This window comes from Salmo salar, chromosome ssa09 (assembly GCF_905237065.1).
Source record: "Salmo salar chromosome ssa09, Ssal_v3.1, whole genome shotgun sequence".
Classification (NCBI taxonomy): Eukaryota; Metazoa; Chordata; class Actinopteri; order Salmoniformes; family Salmonidae; genus Salmo; species Salmo salar.
The window spans coordinates 7434047-7444701 of NC_059450.1; the positions used below are offsets into that span (position 1 = coordinate 7434047).

General features: G+C 42.3%; 1 non-coding gene across 1 annotated transcript; it reads right to left on the reverse strand.

Moving 5' to 3' along the window:
• Positions 1 to 10314: 10314 nt before the first annotated feature.
• LOC123724160 (U7 small nuclear RNA) lies at positions 10315 to 10369 on the reverse strand. Its single transcript, XR_006756840.1, has one exon. It is a non-coding gene; the product is annotated as a U7 small nuclear RNA (small nuclear RNA).
• Positions 10370 to 10655: the final 286 nt, after the last annotated feature.

Here is a 10655-nt window from a genome sequence, read left to right on the forward strand (position 1 = left end):
GCTTCAGAGTTGTTGAGTCTAAGAAGGCTATAGGATGCATCAAACTGTTGTTTAATTGTGAATTACAGTTTAAGTCGGAAGTTTACATACACTTAGGTTGGAGTCATTAAAACTTGTTTTTCAACCACACCACAAATGTCTCGTTAACAAACTATGGTTCTGGCAAGTCGGTTAGGACATCTACTTTGTGTATGACACAAGTAATTTTTACAACAATTGTTTACAGATAGATTATTTCACTTATAATTCACTGTATCAAAAGTCCAGTGGGTCAGAAGTTTACATACACTAAGTTGACTGTGCCTTTAAACAGCTTGGAAAATTCCAGAAAATTATGTCATGGCTTTAGAAGCTTCTGACTGGCTAATTGAAATAATTTGAGTCAATTGGAGGTGTACCTGTGGATGTATTTCAAGGCCTACCTTCAAACTCAGTGCCTCTTTGCTTGACATCATGGGAAAATCAAAAGAAATCAGCCAAGACCTCAGAAAAAAAATGGTAGACCTCCACAAGTCTGGTTCATCCTTGGGAGCAATTTCTAAACACCTGAAGGTAGCACGTTCATCTGTACAAACAATAGTACACAAGTATAAACACCATGGGACCACTCAGCCGTCATACCGCTCAGGAAGGAGACGCGTTCTGTCTCCTAGAGATGAACGTACTTTGTTGCGAAAAGTGCAAATCAATCCCAGAACAACAGCAAAGGACCTTGTGAAGATGCTGGAGGAAACAGGTACAAAATTATCTATATCCACAGTAAAACAGATATAGAGTCCTATATCTGCATAACCTGAAAGGCTGCTCAGCATGGAAGAAGCCACTGCTCCAAAACCGCCATAAAAAAGCCAGACTACGGTTTGCAACTGCACATGGGGACAAAGATCGTACTTTTTGGAGAAATGTCCTCTGGTCTGATGAAACAAAAATATAACTGTTTGGCCATAATGACCATTGTTATGTTTGGAGGAAAAAGGGGGAGGCTTGCAAGCTGAAGAACACCATCCTAACCGTGAAGCACCGGGGTGGCTGCATCATGTTGTAGGGGTGCTTTGCTGCAGGAGGAACTGGTGCACTTCACAAAATAGATGGCATCATGAGGGAGGAAAATTATGTGGATATATTGAAGCAACATCTCAAGACATCAGTCAGGAAGTGTAACGCCCTGGCCATAGAGAGGGGTTTTTGTTCTTTATTTTGGTTAGGCCAGGGTGTTACATTGGGTGGGCGTTCTATGTTCATTTTCTATGTTGTCTGTTTCATTGATTTTGGCCGTGTGGCTTCCAATCAGGCACAGCTGTTGTTGGTTGTTGCTGATTGGGAGTCACACATAAGTGCCTGTTTTTCCGTTGGGGTTTTGTGGGTATTTGTTTCTGTTTCGTTTCGCACCTGACAGGACTGTTTTAGCTGTCGGTTTTCTTGGTTTTTGTATCGTGTTCTTACGTTAATTAAATAACTATGATGAACACTAACTCCGTTGCGCCTTGGTCTACTCTCTCTCCCGACGACCGTTACAGGAAGTTAAAGCTTAGGCGCAAATGGGTCTTCCAAATGGACAATGACCCTAAGCATACTTCCAAAGTTGTGGCAAAATGGCTTAAGGACAACAAAGTCAAGGTATTGGAGTGGCCATCACAAAGCCCTGACCTCAATCCAATAGAAAATGTGTGGGCAGAACTGAAAAAGCGTGTGCGAGCAAGCAGGCCTACAAACCTGACTCAGTTACACCAGCTCTGTCAGGAGAAATGGGCCAAAATTCACCCAATTTATTGTGGGAAGCTTGTGGAAGACTATCCGAAATGTTTGACCCAAGTTAAACAATTTAATGGCAATGCTACCAAATACTAATTGAGTGTATGTAAACTTCTGACCCACTGGGAATGTGATGAAAGAAATAAAAGCTAAAATAAATCATTCTCTCTACTATTATTCTGACATTTCACATTCTTAAAATAAAATTGTGATCTTAACTGTATGTCAGTTACTAGGATTAAATATCAGGAATTGTGAAACTGAGTTTAAATGTATTTGGCTAAGGTGTACGTAAACTTCCAACTTCAACTGTATTTAAATATTCATAGAAGCTTTTAAAAATTGTAGTTAATCAAGTTGTTATTTCTAATTACCGCATTTGTATCTGTATCTTTTAAAATTAGAATTGGTTTAGCATGTATTTGTTTTGTGAGAGCTGCGAGATATTTGCCAGGTTTATTTGCCATGAAGAAATTAATATATCTTCAAAAGTAAAAGATCGGATTCCTGCTTAAATTGACATTTGATTTTATTATTTTCCTTGTATATATGTTTTTATGTTTTTTTTCTCAGATTTGTCTTGAATTTTAATTTCTAAATCCGATTTAGCTATTGCCGAATATGAGATTATCATTTCCCTAATGTAAAGGCATCCCAGATTATATTGAGGGTAGGCTTTTCTCTATCCTCTATGTCTACATTTGTAATGGTAAAGGCTTTTATTTTTTGTTTACGTGTTTAATATATTTTGCTTCCAGAAGATGCGCTCTGTTCATTCTCCAAATTCTGTCACACGTTGTGTGCCATTGGAACACAGGAGTGATGGTTGCTGATAATGGGCCTCTGTACACCTATGTAGATATTCCATAATAAATCAGCCGTTTCCAGCTACAATAGTCATTTACAACATTAACAATGTCTACACTGTATTTCTGATCAATTTGATGTTATTTTAATGAACCAAAAATGTGCTTTTCTTTCAAAAACAAGGAGATTTCTAAGTAACCCCAGTGTATATCATACATTTTTTAATCCAGAAATTGTTGAGTGGATTTTATGAAATTAAAATGTAGTTAGTTCTTGAATAGATGTTCTTTCTTTGAGAAAAAAAGGAATAGTCTTTTGTAGTTGGGAATAGTAATCTCCAAGTGTCCTGTAAATTATTTGTAGAGATGACATTTTTCAGCCTCTTTGGAGGCTCCCCAAATGTGCCTTTTTTATTACTACAACTTTCAATCTTATCTAATGTACAATTTAGGTCACCTGCTAAAATAATAGTTCCTGTCTGGATTTGATCTAATATATCTTGAATTCTATCTAAAAAGAAACACCAGATTTGCCCTTGGTGGGATATACAATGACATCAATGCAGTTGTGTTCTTTTGATTAATGTATTTGCAATTCTGAAAGTATAATTTCGTTTTGATGAATGTATACGTTTTGAGACGGCAACTACATTTTGAAAATACATTTACTGTTTAGCAAAAGACCACAGAGTTCTGTCTTGTAGACTATGTTTTGAACCCCCCCAAGAGGCTTGTATGCGATTGAGAAAAAATGTATTGACACACACGCACACATAGGCACACAGGCAGGCACACGCGCACATCCAGACTGACACACACACACAAAAACTAAAGTAAGTGCTCCGTAGTCAGTCTTTTACATTTTCAATAGTTACAAAAATATAATTGTAATTTGTCAGTTATTTATGGATATTTGGTAATAGTTTGTTCCTAACCCCCTGTGCAGAGGAATCTGCTGCTGCTGCGTGTGAATCTGCTGCGTGTTGGTGTGTGTGTATGTGTGTGTGTGTGCGTACCTAGTATGTGTGAGTCTAGGCATGTGTGTGTACGTTGCAATGTACTTTATGCCTATGTGTGTGTGCACTGCAATCTGTGTATGTTTAAGGGAGTTTGAGTAAGATGATAAATGGAAGCCTGAGTGTTTGCTTGGCATTGATGGGTTCTGTTCCACCTCTCCTCTCATCCTCATCTCAATTCCTCTCCCTCTTCCCTTTTCTCCATGCTGCTCTCCTCCCTTGTCCCCTCTCTCTCCCCCTCCCCCTCTAACCTTTCCTCTTTCCTCCTACATGCCCTTCTCCTTTCAATTCAATTCAATTCAATTCAATTCAATTCAATTCAATTCAATTCAAGGGCTTTATTGGCTGTCACACCCTGATCTGTTTCACCTGTCTTTGTGATTGTCTCCACCCCCCTCCAGGTGTCGTCCTTCTTCCCCATTATCCCCTGGGTACTTATACCTGTGTTCTCTGTTTGTCTGTTACCAGTTCATCTTGTTTGTCAAGTCAACCAGCATTTTGTTTCTCAGCTCCTGCTTTTCCCCAGTCTCTCTTTTCTCGCCCTCCTGGTTTTGACCTTTGCCTGTCCTGACTCTGAGCCCGCCTGCCTGCCCCTGCCGTCTGGTGCCTTTGCCCCTACTCTGGATTATCGACCTCTGCCTGCCTTGACCTGTCGTTTGCCTGCCCGTTGTTGTAATAAACATTGTTACTGCAACACAGTCAGCACTTGGGTCTTACCTGAGACTTGATAATTGGCATGGTTAACATATGTTAACATTGTAGATAATAAACAAAAATGAAATAAACACAAAAAATTAACAGTAAACATTACACTCACAGAAGTTCCAAAAGAATAAAGACATTTCAAATGTAAAATTATGTATAGTGTTGTAACAATGTGCAGATAGTGAAAGTACAAAAGGGGAAATAAATAAACATAAATATGAGTTGTATTTACAATGGTGTTTGTTCTTCACTGGTTACCCTTTTCTTGTGACAACAGGTCACAAATCTTGCTGCTGTGATGGTATTTCATCCAGTAGATATGGGAGTTTATCAAAATTGGGTTTGTTTTTCGAATACTTTGTGGATCTGTGTAATTTGTGGGAAATATGTGTCTCTAATATTGTCATACATTTGGCAGGAGGTTAGGAAGTGCAGCTCAGTTTCCACCTCATTTTGTGGGCAGTGTGCACATAGCCTGTCTTCTCTCGAGAGTCAGGTCTGCCTACGGCAGCCTTTCTCAATAGCAAGGCTATGCTCACTGAGTTTGTACATAGTCAAAGCTTTCCTTAAATTTGGCTCAGTCACAGTGGTCAGGTATTCTGCCACTGTGTACTCTATGTTTAGGGCCAAGTAGCATTCTAGTTTGCCCAGTGTTTTGTTAATTCTTTCCAGTGTGTCAAGTAATTATCTTTTTGTTTTCTCACGATTTGCTTGTGTCTAATTGTGTCTAATTATCTCACCGTAGGTGATGGCTTTGTTATGGAAGGTTTGGAAATCGCTTCCTTTTAGGTGGTTGTAGAATTTAACCACTCTTTTCTGGATTTTGATAATTAGCGGGCATCGGCCTAATTCTGCTCTGTATGCATTATTTGGTGTTTTACGTTGTACACGGAGGATATTTTTGAAGAATTCTGCATGCAGTCTCAATTTGGTGTTTGTCCCATTTTGTGACTTATTGGTTGGTGAGCGGACCCCAGACCTCACAACCATAAAGGGCAATGGGTTCTATAACTGATTCAAGTACTTTTAGCCAGATCCTAATTGGTATGTTGAATTTGATGTTCCTTTTGATGGCATAGAAGGCCCCTCTTGCCTTGTCTCTCAGCTCGTTCACAGCTTTGTGGAAGTTACCTCTTCCTCCTTCTCCTCCTCCTCTCCCTTTGTCCACCATGCCCCTCCTCTCTTCTCTCAGGAGGCCTGATGTGAGCTTCAGGCAGGGAGGCAGACTGGCTGGAGACAGAGAAGGCTCCCTCTAATACATGAATTGCACTATAACGGTGATAAACGGTGCCCACAAAGTGTTAAGGCCCACATAAAGCTGTCCCAACAACAGGGTCCCAACAGCAGTCCCAACACCTTACCACTGCTACACCTGGTTATCAGTGGAGCCTTGTCTGGCAGCAAAACAGCCTCATTTACTGCCTTTAAAAAAAACATAGCTGATATGGCTGACTTGCTTAAACAAATGTGGTTTCTATTGACAATTGAGATGAACAAATTTTGGCATAAGGGGACAACGAGCGGATGAGAGGCATCCGTAATTGTGATTAAGACATTAATGAGCGAGCTAGGACGGACGTAGTCAATATAACTCCTTTTTCAGCACTTTTGAAATGTACAGCGACAGAATTCAGAGCATGGGCCGATCTTACAGTAATCTCCTTGCACACCAAGTCAGAACCATAGGATAAATAAAGGGGGCATATAAGCAGACAATGAAAGCTCTTCCAATATTCTATGATTACATTTCTCTAAAACAGGCTATAGGCTACATGTGCACCACCAAGTCAGAACAGCAGGCAAAATCAAGAGCAACCAAATTACTACACAACATATACTTAGCTACAGTATACATATCTTCCCGGCATATTACATAATTCCCGACTTGCTATTCCGAGTTGGATGACCGTTCAAAACGTATTTTCCCAGTCGGAACAAAATTTTTTCGGAGTTCCAGTTGTCTTGAAATCACTGAAGTCAGATTTCCCAGTTCTGAGTTTCCAGTTGTTTTGAGCGTGGCAGAAGTCATGCTGGATTGACAGCATGGCCAATGTTGAATGTTTATCCTTTTAAGCTTGGAAAAGAGACCCTTAAACCCAGACTTAGGACCACACAAACACTCCACTGAATAGCAGGCTATTGATTGCTTTGCAATGCTTGCCATTAGCCACTGATTCCTTCCAAACCACTCATTGTTGAATTTGCGATTTCCAGCTTGTTGTGTAATGTTTATGTCCAATGGCCAATGAGCACCGATACGTTTTATCTATAATTTCTCTTCATATGACAAAGATTAAAAAGCATTTGCCAGTAGATTGCCAACTTGATTCATGATGATGACTTGCTAGCTAAGATCAGTCCAATCAAAGCTACTGTAGATATGTGATTTGACATAATTTATCTGTGGCCAATGACCTTGAGCTTTCTTAGATGGGCACTTCTAATGTAACTCTATGGCAGCACCCAAGGGGCTTGAATTTTTTTTGTTCTACCCTTAGATTTGGCGGTGACGTAGTGTCCCCATGAGTGACAGAACAATGAGCCAATCACGGCACAACTAGAGAACATTACCCAATCACGGCGCTACTAGAGAACATTACCAACACTCCGTATTTTCCGCTGGCTGCCCCATCACCACAGAAAGCACTGAGCTAGGTGGAAACACCTGCATTTTGGAGCTGCCTTACTCAAGAAAGCAAAAAAAGAGACCAAGTTCGTATGCGGCTTTATTAACTTAATGATTTTTTATATTTTTCTTTACATTGTTTGCAAACTGATATGTGACACGTATTAATGTAAAAATAACATGCACAAAAGGTACGGCTCAAAACAGCCCCACCTGCCCTGAATGACGGGTCGCCACTGCATGCCAAGGATAAATATACTGCTCCAAAAAATAAAGGGAACACTTAAACAACACAATGTAACTCCAAGTCAATCACACTTCTGTGAAATCAAACTGTCCACTTAGGAAGCAACACTGATTGACAATACATTTCACATGCTGTTGTGCAAATGGAATAGACAACAGGTGGAAATTATAGGCAATTGGCAAGACACCCCCAATAAAGGAGTGGTTCTGCAGGTGGGGACCACAGACCACTTCTCAGTTCCTATGCTTCCTGGCTGATGTTTTGGTCACTTTTGAATGCTGGCAGTGCTTTCACTCTAGTGGTAGCATGAGACGGAGTCTACAACCCACACAAGTGGCTCAGGTAGTGCAGCTCATCCAGGATGGCACATCAATGCGAGCTGTGGCAAGAAGGTTTGCTGTGTCTGTCAGCGTAGTGTCCAGAGCATGGAGGCACTACCAGGAGACAGGCCAGTACATCAGGAGACGCGGAGGAGGCCGTAGGAGGGCAAAAACCCAGCAGCAGGACCGCTACCTCCGCCTTTGTGCAAGGAGGAGCAGGAGGAGCACTGCCAGAGCCCTGCAAAATGACCTCCAGCAGGCCACAAATGTGCATGTGTCTGCTCAAACGGTCAGAAACAGACTCCATGAGGGTGATATGAGGGCCCGACGTCCACAGGTGGGGGTTGTGCTTACAGCCCAACACCGTGCAGGACGTTTGGCATTTGCCAGAGAACACCAAGATTGGCAAATTCGCCACTGGCGCCCTGTGCTCTTCACAGATGAAAGCAGGTTCACACTGAGCACATGTGACAGACGTGACAGAGTCTGGAGACCATGTGGAGAACGTTCTGCTGCCTGCAACATCCTCCAGCATGACCGGTTTGGCGGTGGGTCAGTCATGGTGTGGGGTGGCATTTCTTTGGGGGGCCACACAGCCCTCCATGTGCTCGCCAGAGGTAGCCTGACTGCCATTAGATACCGAGATGATATCCTCAGACCCCTTGTGAGACCATATGCTGGTGCGGTTGGCCCTGGGTTCCTCCTAATGCAAGACAATGCTAGACCTCATGTGGCTGGAGTGTGTCAGCAGTTCCTGCAAGAGGAAGGCATTGATGCTATGGACTGGCCCGCCCGTTCTCCAAACCTGAATCCTATTGAGCACATCTGGGACATCATGTCTCGCTCCATCCACCAACGCCACGTTGCACCACAGACTGTCCAGGAGTTGGCGGATGCTTTAGTTCAGGTCTGGGAGGCGATCCCTCAGGAGACCATCCGCCACCTCATCAGGAGCATGCCCAGGCGTTGTAGGGAGGTCATACAGGCACGTGGAGGCCACACACACTACTGAGCCTCATTTTGACTTGTTTTAAGGACATTACATCAAAGTTGGATCAGCATGTAGTGTGGTTAAACACTTTAATTTTGAGTGTGACTCCAAATCCAGACCTCCATGGGTTGATAAATTGGATTTCCATTGATTATTTTTGTGTGATTTTGTTGTCAGCACATTCAACTATGTAAAGAAAAAAGTATTTAATAAGATGATTTCTTTCATTCAGATCTAGGATGTGTTGTTTAAGTGTTCCCTTTATTTTTTTGAGCAGTGTAGTAGTAAGGGGTTTAAATGAGTGTGTCTGTGTCTGTGTATGTGCATGGATAAATATGTGAGTAAGGTAATGACTTCTGTGAGCGAGGGAGAGAGAAATAGCAGCCGAGAGAAATAGAGGGAGAGAGAGAGACAGAATAACAAAAATAACTGCCTGGCGACAACAGTCGACTTCACAGTAGGTCAAATAGTGTTGTTGTTTTGACTGCTCCACTCAACAAACACTGACTTGTCTTCTCACCACAGGACCTTTGTACAAACACACAAATGTACAAGCATGGGCATACAAGCACACACACACACACACACACGCACACTAACACACACACACGTACACACACACACACACACACACACACACACACACACACACACACACACACACACACACACACACACACACACACACACACACACACACACACACACACACACACACACACACACACACACTGCACATTTCATGACTTTGCTATGTGACTTCCTATGAATGTATGGCCTGATGACTCATTCATATAAAACCCTCTCTTGTGTGTGGACAAAGTTTAGATTCCCCATCCACAACCATAAGTCATACCCCCACACTTCCAACCCAGTGAACACTGAATACACATTAAACCATTCACATTATGCATCCACACACACAGGACAGGAAGCCAGCAGTGAAAACCAACCACCTCTCTCTCTTCATAACAGCCTGTAAGCCAGGTCAAAGTTACCCAGTCTCACTCTCCCCATCTGAGGAGCAATACGTCACTCCCTCCAGCGCACGCCCCCTTCTTCACCCCCGTCCCCTCTCCCCTAGTCCTCCCCTAGGGTGCAGGTGATGGATGGGGTGCGTTGGTCCTTGCTGGGAGCCTAGTGGGGGCTTGGCGGGGGGTTATAGCCGTGAAATTGGGCGCCGTGCGGAGGAGCTAATTGAAGTGAGGGTCGCTAGCGCGTGTCTCCGGCTATGGCAGCCAGCGAGGTGTCTGATTGGCCCTAACAGAGAGCAAGAGACAGATAAGGAAGAAGATGGTTGTGTGTGTGTGTTTGTCAGTTTGACCAGAGGTATATGGCCACTCAGGCTATAGGGTCGTTGGAGGAACAAACAAACGATAACAAAAACAACAACTAGGAACAATTTGGAGGGCTTAGCAAACGAAGTAAGAAAAACAAAAGTGGGGATGTTGGTTGATAAGGGAGGGAGAGGTGGAAGGGTAATGGCTTTTAGACCGAGAAGTGTGTGTGTGTGTGTGTGTGTGTGTGTGTGTGTGTGTGTGTGTGTGTGTGTGTGTCATAGCTTTGTATGGCAGGAAAGAGAGGACAAGTCACTTGTTTCAATGGAGACTACCCAACATGACAAACTATTATGGTATAAAAATACTGTAGCATTACTATATTTATATACTATAGTGTTTTTGTGGACATGACTGTAGTATACTGTAGTATTTACAGTTTACTATAGTATAAATACTGTAGTATTAGTATAGTTAAAAACTATAGTATACTGTATACAACTTAACTACTGTAGTGTTTTTAGACATTACTGTAGTATTTACTATAGTGTTTTAGTTTTATTATCTTTGAAGTGGGGGCTTTCTCCTTGAGGAAACCTTTTGGACAAATACTAAAAGAGCAAATTTTCCATAAGCTGTAGGTAGGTAGTACTGGAGTCTGAACGGATAGTTCAGAGCTTTTTCAATTTTCTAACACATTATATGGTCTATATCAGGGATGGGCAACTTTGACCGGGTAGGCACCACAAAAAAAAACGGAACTCATCATGGGGGGCCGCAGTGGCTCGTGGATGTGCATGCCCACATCCATACCCCCCCCCACACACCTTGCAAGCAAAACATTTTAGTGGCCCCTCTTGTGCTAGCGAAGATAAAACATTTGACCTTTTAAAGGTCATTTCCTGCAATTCTATG